Raw genomic sequence first — 7,920 nt, forward strand, 5'->3', positions numbered from 1 at the left:
ATGGGACAGCACGAAAGAAAAGAAAAGAAAAGAAGGAAGATGGAGGAAAGAAAAAAAGAATGAAGGATGAAGGAGCAGGAACTCGAGTCTCTAAGTTCCACATGAATTTTAGAGTCCACTTCAGTTCTGCCAGCACATAGAACTTGAGTCTCTAGAACTCAACTTGCTACAGTGAACTCGAGTCTAAAAGACTCGAGGTGTTGTTTTCCTAAATAGTTTGGAAATCATGCTAACAAACGAAATTGTTAGAAACATTGTGTTATTTTGCAAAAAAAAAAAAAAAAAAAAAAAATCCTTGGAGAGATGACCTATGATGGGGGAAACACATCAACCATAGCCTACCCTCTTGCCATTGTGTTTTTAAACATACATCCCAAGCTTTCAGTACATGTCAGTAATGGATCCTGTAATGCAGAGACAGAACTGAGTTCAAAGATCTGTACCCCATTGCTATTGAAGCATTGGAATTTCGCACATGTATCTGTACCGTTCAGGTCCATAAACTAACTGAAAGAATAAAAATTGAAACTCTGGATGGGATTGACATTAATACTTTTGTCTTGTTACTATTGCCATTTCATCAATGGTTCCATTTAAAAATCTCATTTTTTCAAAGCATAAGTATAATTTACCACATTTTCAAAAAAAAATAATAAGTAAAAAGTTAAGTAATATGATGATGCCGAACGTACATTATATGGTTTGAGGTTGGGCCAGTGCTTTACCCCTTCGTAGGGCTCTCCCGGTACGAACAGTAATTAGTCTCTGATTGAAAGCCTTGAGGATACACTGTGGGCAACCAAAAAAAAAAAAAGGTTTTCTAAGAATGCAACACGTACGGGCCAATAAAAAGAATTTTAAATTGCAAATTGCGGTGGACCTATGTGTGAAATGATAATCTAATTTAGGAATTTGTTGTGAATTTTTTGTGTGGCTCTAGCTTTATTGAATCAGTTTTATTTATTTATTTATTTTTTTATTTTATGTAAACAAGATTCGAATTTACATTAAAAAACTTGAGTTATCTGGAGCCCTCTCTTTCTCTCTCTATCTCGGTCGTGCATAAGTCATACCAAAAATTTCAATGATTCCACTATAATAATAATATAACACATTACACCAATGGGAGATCATTTGTGGGTCCCACATATCTTATAGTTTGCCTCTGCACTCTTCTTGGTCCGAAAATCCAGACGTCAACCATATATACGAGTCCTCTTATTAGAACATGCCTTTGCATGTGAAGGTGAAAACCACAGATGGAGTATTTGGACAAAGAGAACACGGCCGATGTTGATCAGAAGCAAGAGAAGATAGAGGATGAAAGGAAAATCATTAGGAAGAAGAAGAAGAAGGTTGGAGGAATCAAAACAATGCCATTCATACTTGGTATGTTCACATCCAATATTTTTGTTTTTACTTTCTTTGCCTATTGTTGTTTTTGGCCGGGGTTGACATCTTCAAAGAACTCTCAGCTAGTGAGATATCCAATCAAAGCTTCTTGGGTTCTTCTTTTCAAGTTTAAACAATGGTTGATAAATTAATTAATTAAATTTCTTTTTCTAATAACTTAAGCTTTTGGAAATTAAAGTGGTAATTTGTTAAGTATGATTATATTTATTCTTTTCTAGCATCAGAACAAGTGATCTTAACATGATTACTAGCAAACATTGTATCACTATCACTATAAATGGTAATGATCCTTGAAGAGCACCCCCAAAACATATATTATCCTAATTTGAGAAGTTTACCATTTGCCTTGTTAGAGTCAAATAAATATCAAGATCTGCACACCATTTATCCATTGCAATTAGGCTGAATAAGTGCTTTACATTAGTGGTCACATAATGTCACTGAAGCCTCTATACATGTAGAATTGTTGAACAAACATAATCAAAAAATTCGACCACTAAAAGTGAAAGCTGTGTAAAAAAGATTGGATCCCCCTTAATGAGGTGGAAAAACAGAGAGAAGGAATATCTATTCTTCTATTCTGAAAATAAAAGACTAAAACACAATTGAAAATGGGGTTTGAATTACAAACACACTATTTCACATGTCATTTTTCGCAAATATACATTTTCTCGCAACAATTATAGATATGTGTGTGAAATAATGAATGTGAATGAGTGTAAATATATATATATTTTTTCGATAGTGAAGGGTTTTGATTCTTTCTATGGTTCTAATTTATATCTATATATAGTTAAAATGTAGCATTTATTATTTTTGTGCTCCTTTTGAGCTACATGAAAGTAGAATTTTGATCCATATTGGGTTACTTCAGTTTATTTGGTCCACTTCTGCCCATTCAGTAAAATTCGGTCCTATGTGGTCCAATTCGGTCCATTCAGTCCAATTTGGTTAATTCTGTTCACTTCGGTTCAATTTGGTCCAAAAATTCAAAAAAAAAAAAAATCCAAGTTTTGGGCTCAATTTTTTTTTCTCTTAGTTTTTGAGTTAAAAATATGAAATTTTATGCTATTTAGGCCAAACCTTTTAGTTTTGGGCTAAAAAATACCAAAAAAAAAAAAAAATTCAATCTTAAAAATTAGAGATATGAACCTTAAAAAAAATAATAAAAATAATAAATATTCAAAGGATTACCTTAAAATTAAAGTTTCAATAATATAGGCATTATACTTATATTTGGAAACAAATATGCTAAAATTCTAAACTTATATAATAATTTAAACTTTATGTAACACATTACATGTGTTCAAAAGAATTTGATCGTGCGTACAATTGTTTTTATACATTCTTGAATATGTTAAAATTAGTCATCACTATGTATTGTTGTTGAATGCAAAATATATTATATGTTTCGTTAAATAAAACTTTTAAAAATAGAAAAATACTTTTAAGTAACACATGTACTATTTAACCTACAAATAATATATCAAATTCTTATAAAATAATTATATTACATTTTCTCACATATCGCTTGAGTTTGCAATTGGTAATAATAAATGCTAAAACAACTACCAAGTTTATTACAAACAGATGTAGAAATAAATGTGATTGGTGTCACTTGAACAAAATAATATATGAATATTTCAATTTTTTTTTATCGGTGATTTTTCATAATATTTGTTGTATGTTAACATCACTCTAAATATATATATATATATATATATATATATATATATATATATATTAAATTACATAATTGGGGGAAAGGTGTTAAGTGGAAATCAAGAAATGTATGTATCTAGCTGTATTTGAGGTCAGTTGGTCCTCCAAGAGAGAAAAAGAAGAAAGGAATTGGAACTGAATTTAGAACATTCCTATTGCTTAATCTTCATACAATCAGTAATGCCCTCTTTATACATCACTTTTAGCAATTCCCTAATCCCCTACTCTAACTGATTGATACACTAACCACTAGCCAACTGTCACAACCAACTCATAGTTATCAATAACTGTCACTAACTGATTTCCCTCCTTTCTCATTAGAGTACAATTGCAGTACAATCACTAACAAAAGGGGATTTGAACCTTGGATGTATGTCTCGGTTGGAAACATTATGAAGTATTTGTTGAGCTACAAGACTCTCGGCAAACTATCACTTTTCTTTAAAGCTTTGTGGCACAATATATAATTATATATTGACACTGACACATAAATATGCCTAATCCCTCATGCTATTTTTATTGGTATATTCATGAACCAAGTATTTTCCTCCATGTTATGTTTCCCAGCAAATGAAATATGTGACAGATTTGCGAATACTGGTTGTCATGCCAACATGATAACGTACTTGACACAAGAGCTTAACCTGCCGCTGGTACAGGCTGCCAACACACTGACCAACTTCGATGGAACTGCCAATTTCGCGCCATTGTTTGGTGCTTTAATTTCCGACTCCTTTGCCGGGCGGTTTTCGACCATCATGGCTGGTTCTATTATCTATGAACTGGTAAAAACAAAACACTCATGCATTACATGTCTAAAGTTCACTATTTATAGTTTAAGTAGTGATTAGATTCCCATTCATTGATAATCACCTATAATTTTTTTTATAACTTCATAGTTACAATGGGAGTAAGAATTTGAACCCTTGATATTTTCTTTAGAAACATCAGAAGTGTCAATTAGTTAAGTTATAAGACTCTTGGCAAAGGGGCCTATAAATTAGCTATTTATAGTGTTAGTCAAAAACTTGTTTGACTAGGGGCATGCAATTTTTCCTATCCATTATGATGGGTTCATGCTACCTTACCTAATCAGAATAATAAAATCTTTGAGAAAATCTTATGGCCTATAAAGACATGGATTATATAAGTGTAAAATATCTGCACCATTGATTATTTCATTTCATTTGAATATTTTTATGCACACTCTTCTTGTTTATGGTTCAAATGTTTCCACTTACCTACATCATTAAATCACTTCTATCTATCAATATAGAACAAAGACCAAAACAAAAAAAACTTTTTTGGATTTGAGTCCATCACATATGGTTATAATTTGTTATAATACTCTAAAATAGTGGGATTTTAAAAGTTTATTGATGTATATATATATATATATATATATATATATATATATATATATATATATATATATAGCCAGAGAAAAGTTTTGCAGCCTAGTGTAATGATTCAGGAATATATACTACAGCAGATAAGTTATTGCAACTACCATAATATAACTAGTTGTTACAGTCATTTAAGTGACTACCACATAATAATTGGTCAGGCACAATATTCTCAACACTGTTGTAGAGAGTGATGCAAAGACCTGCATTCATGCTCTACACAATCCTAGCACATTTGATCCATGGAGAATATCATTCTAAACTCAGACACCATAAGATGGGCAGCTCTATCCCAAAGCCTTTCCTTCAGGTGGTCTCCCAGATCATCTAACCAAGCTCCACACGCCTTAGCAGCCCGTCCCTTGACAACAACTTCTTTGGCTGTTTTGTCCTAGGTTCTGCTCCCCCAGCTTTTGCAAATGTAATTATGCAGGACCAAGCCCAGCTTGAGGGTGCGAATCTGCTGTAACTAAGTTTATTTTCTTTTCAGTAAAGATCTTACTAATGACCATTAAAAAGAAAAAAGAAAGAAAAAAAAAAGCTAGTTGTTACAGTCAATTTAGCTCTCAAATGCCTAGGTCCTTGAGAATAATACCTTATGTCAATGCATACTGCTCAAAAATTCCCAACTATCATCACGAAGGTAAATCATGCAGATAAATACATGTCACCTACATCTGTACATTTTAAAATTTTCAACAGCAATCTTTAGTTTTTTTTAATGAGCATATTTTTGGCTTGTGAAAATTTAGAATGTTGATTAATTTCTCATTCTTTTATACACATTTTATTTCATCGGCAGGGATTGATTAGCCTCACCATATCAGCAGTATTGCCAAGGTTCCACCCTCCAAAATGCCCAACTCAAGAGAACTGCAAGGAAGCCTCAACCTTGCAGATTTGGGTCCTCTAAATCTCTCTGCTCCTTACATCTCTTGGCTCAGGTTGCATTAGGCCTTGTGTTGTTACCTTTGCTGCAGACCAAATTGACATGACCAAATCAGGTGTAGCAGCCCGAAGTTGGAATTTGTTTACTTGGTACTACTTTAGCATGGGAATGGCAACACTAGCTGCCCTAACTTTAGTGGTTTACATCCAAGATAATGTAGGTTGGGGCTGGGGTCTTGCAATTCCAACCATAGCCATGGCCTTGTCAATTTTAGCCTTTTTGGTGGGTTCACCTCTCTACAATAGAATCAAACCTGAGGGTAGTCCCTTGGTTAGATTGGCTCAAGTAATTGTTGCAGCTGTGAGGAAGAGGAAAGAAGTAGTACCAGCAGACCCAGCCCTCTTGTATGAAAATAGAGAGCTTGATGCTGCTATTTCTTTGAATGAAAGGCTTTTACACACAAATCAATTCAAGTAAGCAATTTTAAACATTCTAAAGTATAATGTCAAATGTCATTGCAGATGCTAAGCAATAAGCATGTGTTGGACGAAACATCATCTGATAGTGACTAGTCTTATTCAAATTAGCTTCTTTGAGAAGCCTAAAAAGTAAAAAGACCCGGTGAGTGTTATTCATTAAAAAAAAAAAAAAACATATATAATTTGGGCATATGTGCTTCATGAAATTGTTGGTTACCTAGAGACACAGTTTGAACTTAAAACTACCTGCTTTAATATCATGATAAATTACTAATTGTCTCCAAAGCTCAAACTAAAAGGAAAGAATGAACAATTATTTAACCATTACTGTAATACATACAAATTAAATGGTAAAACAACTTCTCCGGTATTGATTGCAGGTGGTTTGATAAAGCTGCAATAGTAACAGGTAAGGATGCAACAGACTCGAACACACCAAATTTATGGAGGATTGCCACTGTCCATCGAGTTGAGGAATTAAAATCCATTATCCGTATGTTTCCCATATGGGCAGCCGGAATTTTAGTTTTTGCCTCATCTTCACACTCGCGAAGCTTCACCATTCAACAAGCTCGCACTATGGATCGTCACCTGTCTCACTCCTTCCAATTTCCTCTAGCCTCCTTGGCCATCTTTGGTGTCATATCCTTGCTCATTGGCCTTGTTCTGTATGAACGTCTCTTTGTACCCTTTGCTCGCCGATTCACTAGAAACCCATCGGGCATCACATACCTACAAAGAATTGGCATAGGCCTTGTGATTAACATTCTTGCAACAGTTGTTGCATCAGTTGTTGAGATCAAGAGAAAAGCAGTGGCCGCTGAACACAACTTATTGGATGATCCAAAAGCAATTATCCCTATAAGTGTTTTTTGGTTGGCACCTCAGTTCAGCCTACATGGGACAGCTGAAGTTTTCGCGTTTGTTGGGCTCTTGGAATTTCTTTATGATCAATCACCTGAAAGCATGAGAAGCACTGCTGCAGCTCTCTACTGGATTGCGATATCAGTGGGAGACTATGTAGGCACACTGATGGTATCACTAATTCATAAGTATTCAGGCCAAAAAAGCAACTGGCTACCTGATAGGAACCTTAATAGGGGAAGATTGGAAAACTACTACTGGCTTGTTACTGCCACCCAAGTAATAAATCTCTTATATTATGTTATATGTAGTTGGCTTTATACTTATAAGACATTGGAAGAGGTTAGTGAAATTTGCGAGGAAGTTGAAGAACTAGCCGGAGGTAAAATACCATCTATTATTTTAGATTGTAGGAATGGCCATGGAGAGGTGGAACTTGGAAGAAATGAGTTAGCTTAGTATTGTTGATATGGAATGACTATACACTAGTGTACTGGTTTTTTTTTTTATATTTGTTTTTTCAATTATTTGATCCTGCAGTTTAAGTGAAATAAGCGAACAAGTTTCCACTTTCATCCTAATGAAATAATCAGCATCCAGTTATAGACAAAACAAACATTTTGATGGACCTTTTTGTTGCGAGCATGTGTCATACTTTAATACTTCACCGGTTAGAACTGGATTTATGGGATAGTCAAACCTGAAAGTTATGCAGATGAGTCACCTATCGTTGCTTTTTTTTTTTTAATTAAATTTTTTTTTTTAAAGTTCAGTGTTGGTTTGACATGACTAATTTTTTAATGCTCTGTTTGTTTCAACAATAATGTTTTCTAGAAAATGAGTTATTTTCTAAAAAGCATTTTCTATAAAACTATCTCATTTTTCAATGTTTGGTAGTAACTTTAAATGAGTTGAAAAACAACCTCCTAACTTCCCTTATTTAGTTTAATGTGAGATAGAGTTGTTTTCCAAAAAAAATTAATGGAAAACAATCTCTAAAAATAAGCCATACTTTTTATGTTGACCAAAGATAGTTTTCCTTTGACTCGTCTTTTTTTAAGCTACCAAACACTGGAAAATAAGGAAAACTATCTTTACACAAGGTTTTCCATTGAAACAAATGAAGCGTAAGTTCAGAGTTGGTTTG

The 7,920-nt window shown here is 33.6% G+C and overlaps 1 pseudogene; it reads left to right on the top strand.

Moving 5' to 3' along the window:
- The first annotated feature begins 1,259 nt into the window (after positions 1-1,259).
- On the top strand, positions 1,260-7,232 carry LOC142631227 (protein NRT1/ PTR FAMILY 3.1-like; annotated as a pseudogene).
- Positions 7,233-7,920: the final 688 nt, after the last annotated feature.

This window comes from Castanea sativa, chromosome 4 (genome assembly GCF_040712315.1).
Source record: "Castanea sativa cultivar Marrone di Chiusa Pesio chromosome 4, ASM4071231v1".
Lineage (NCBI taxonomy): Eukaryota > Viridiplantae > Streptophyta > Magnoliopsida > Fagales > Fagaceae > Castanea > Castanea sativa.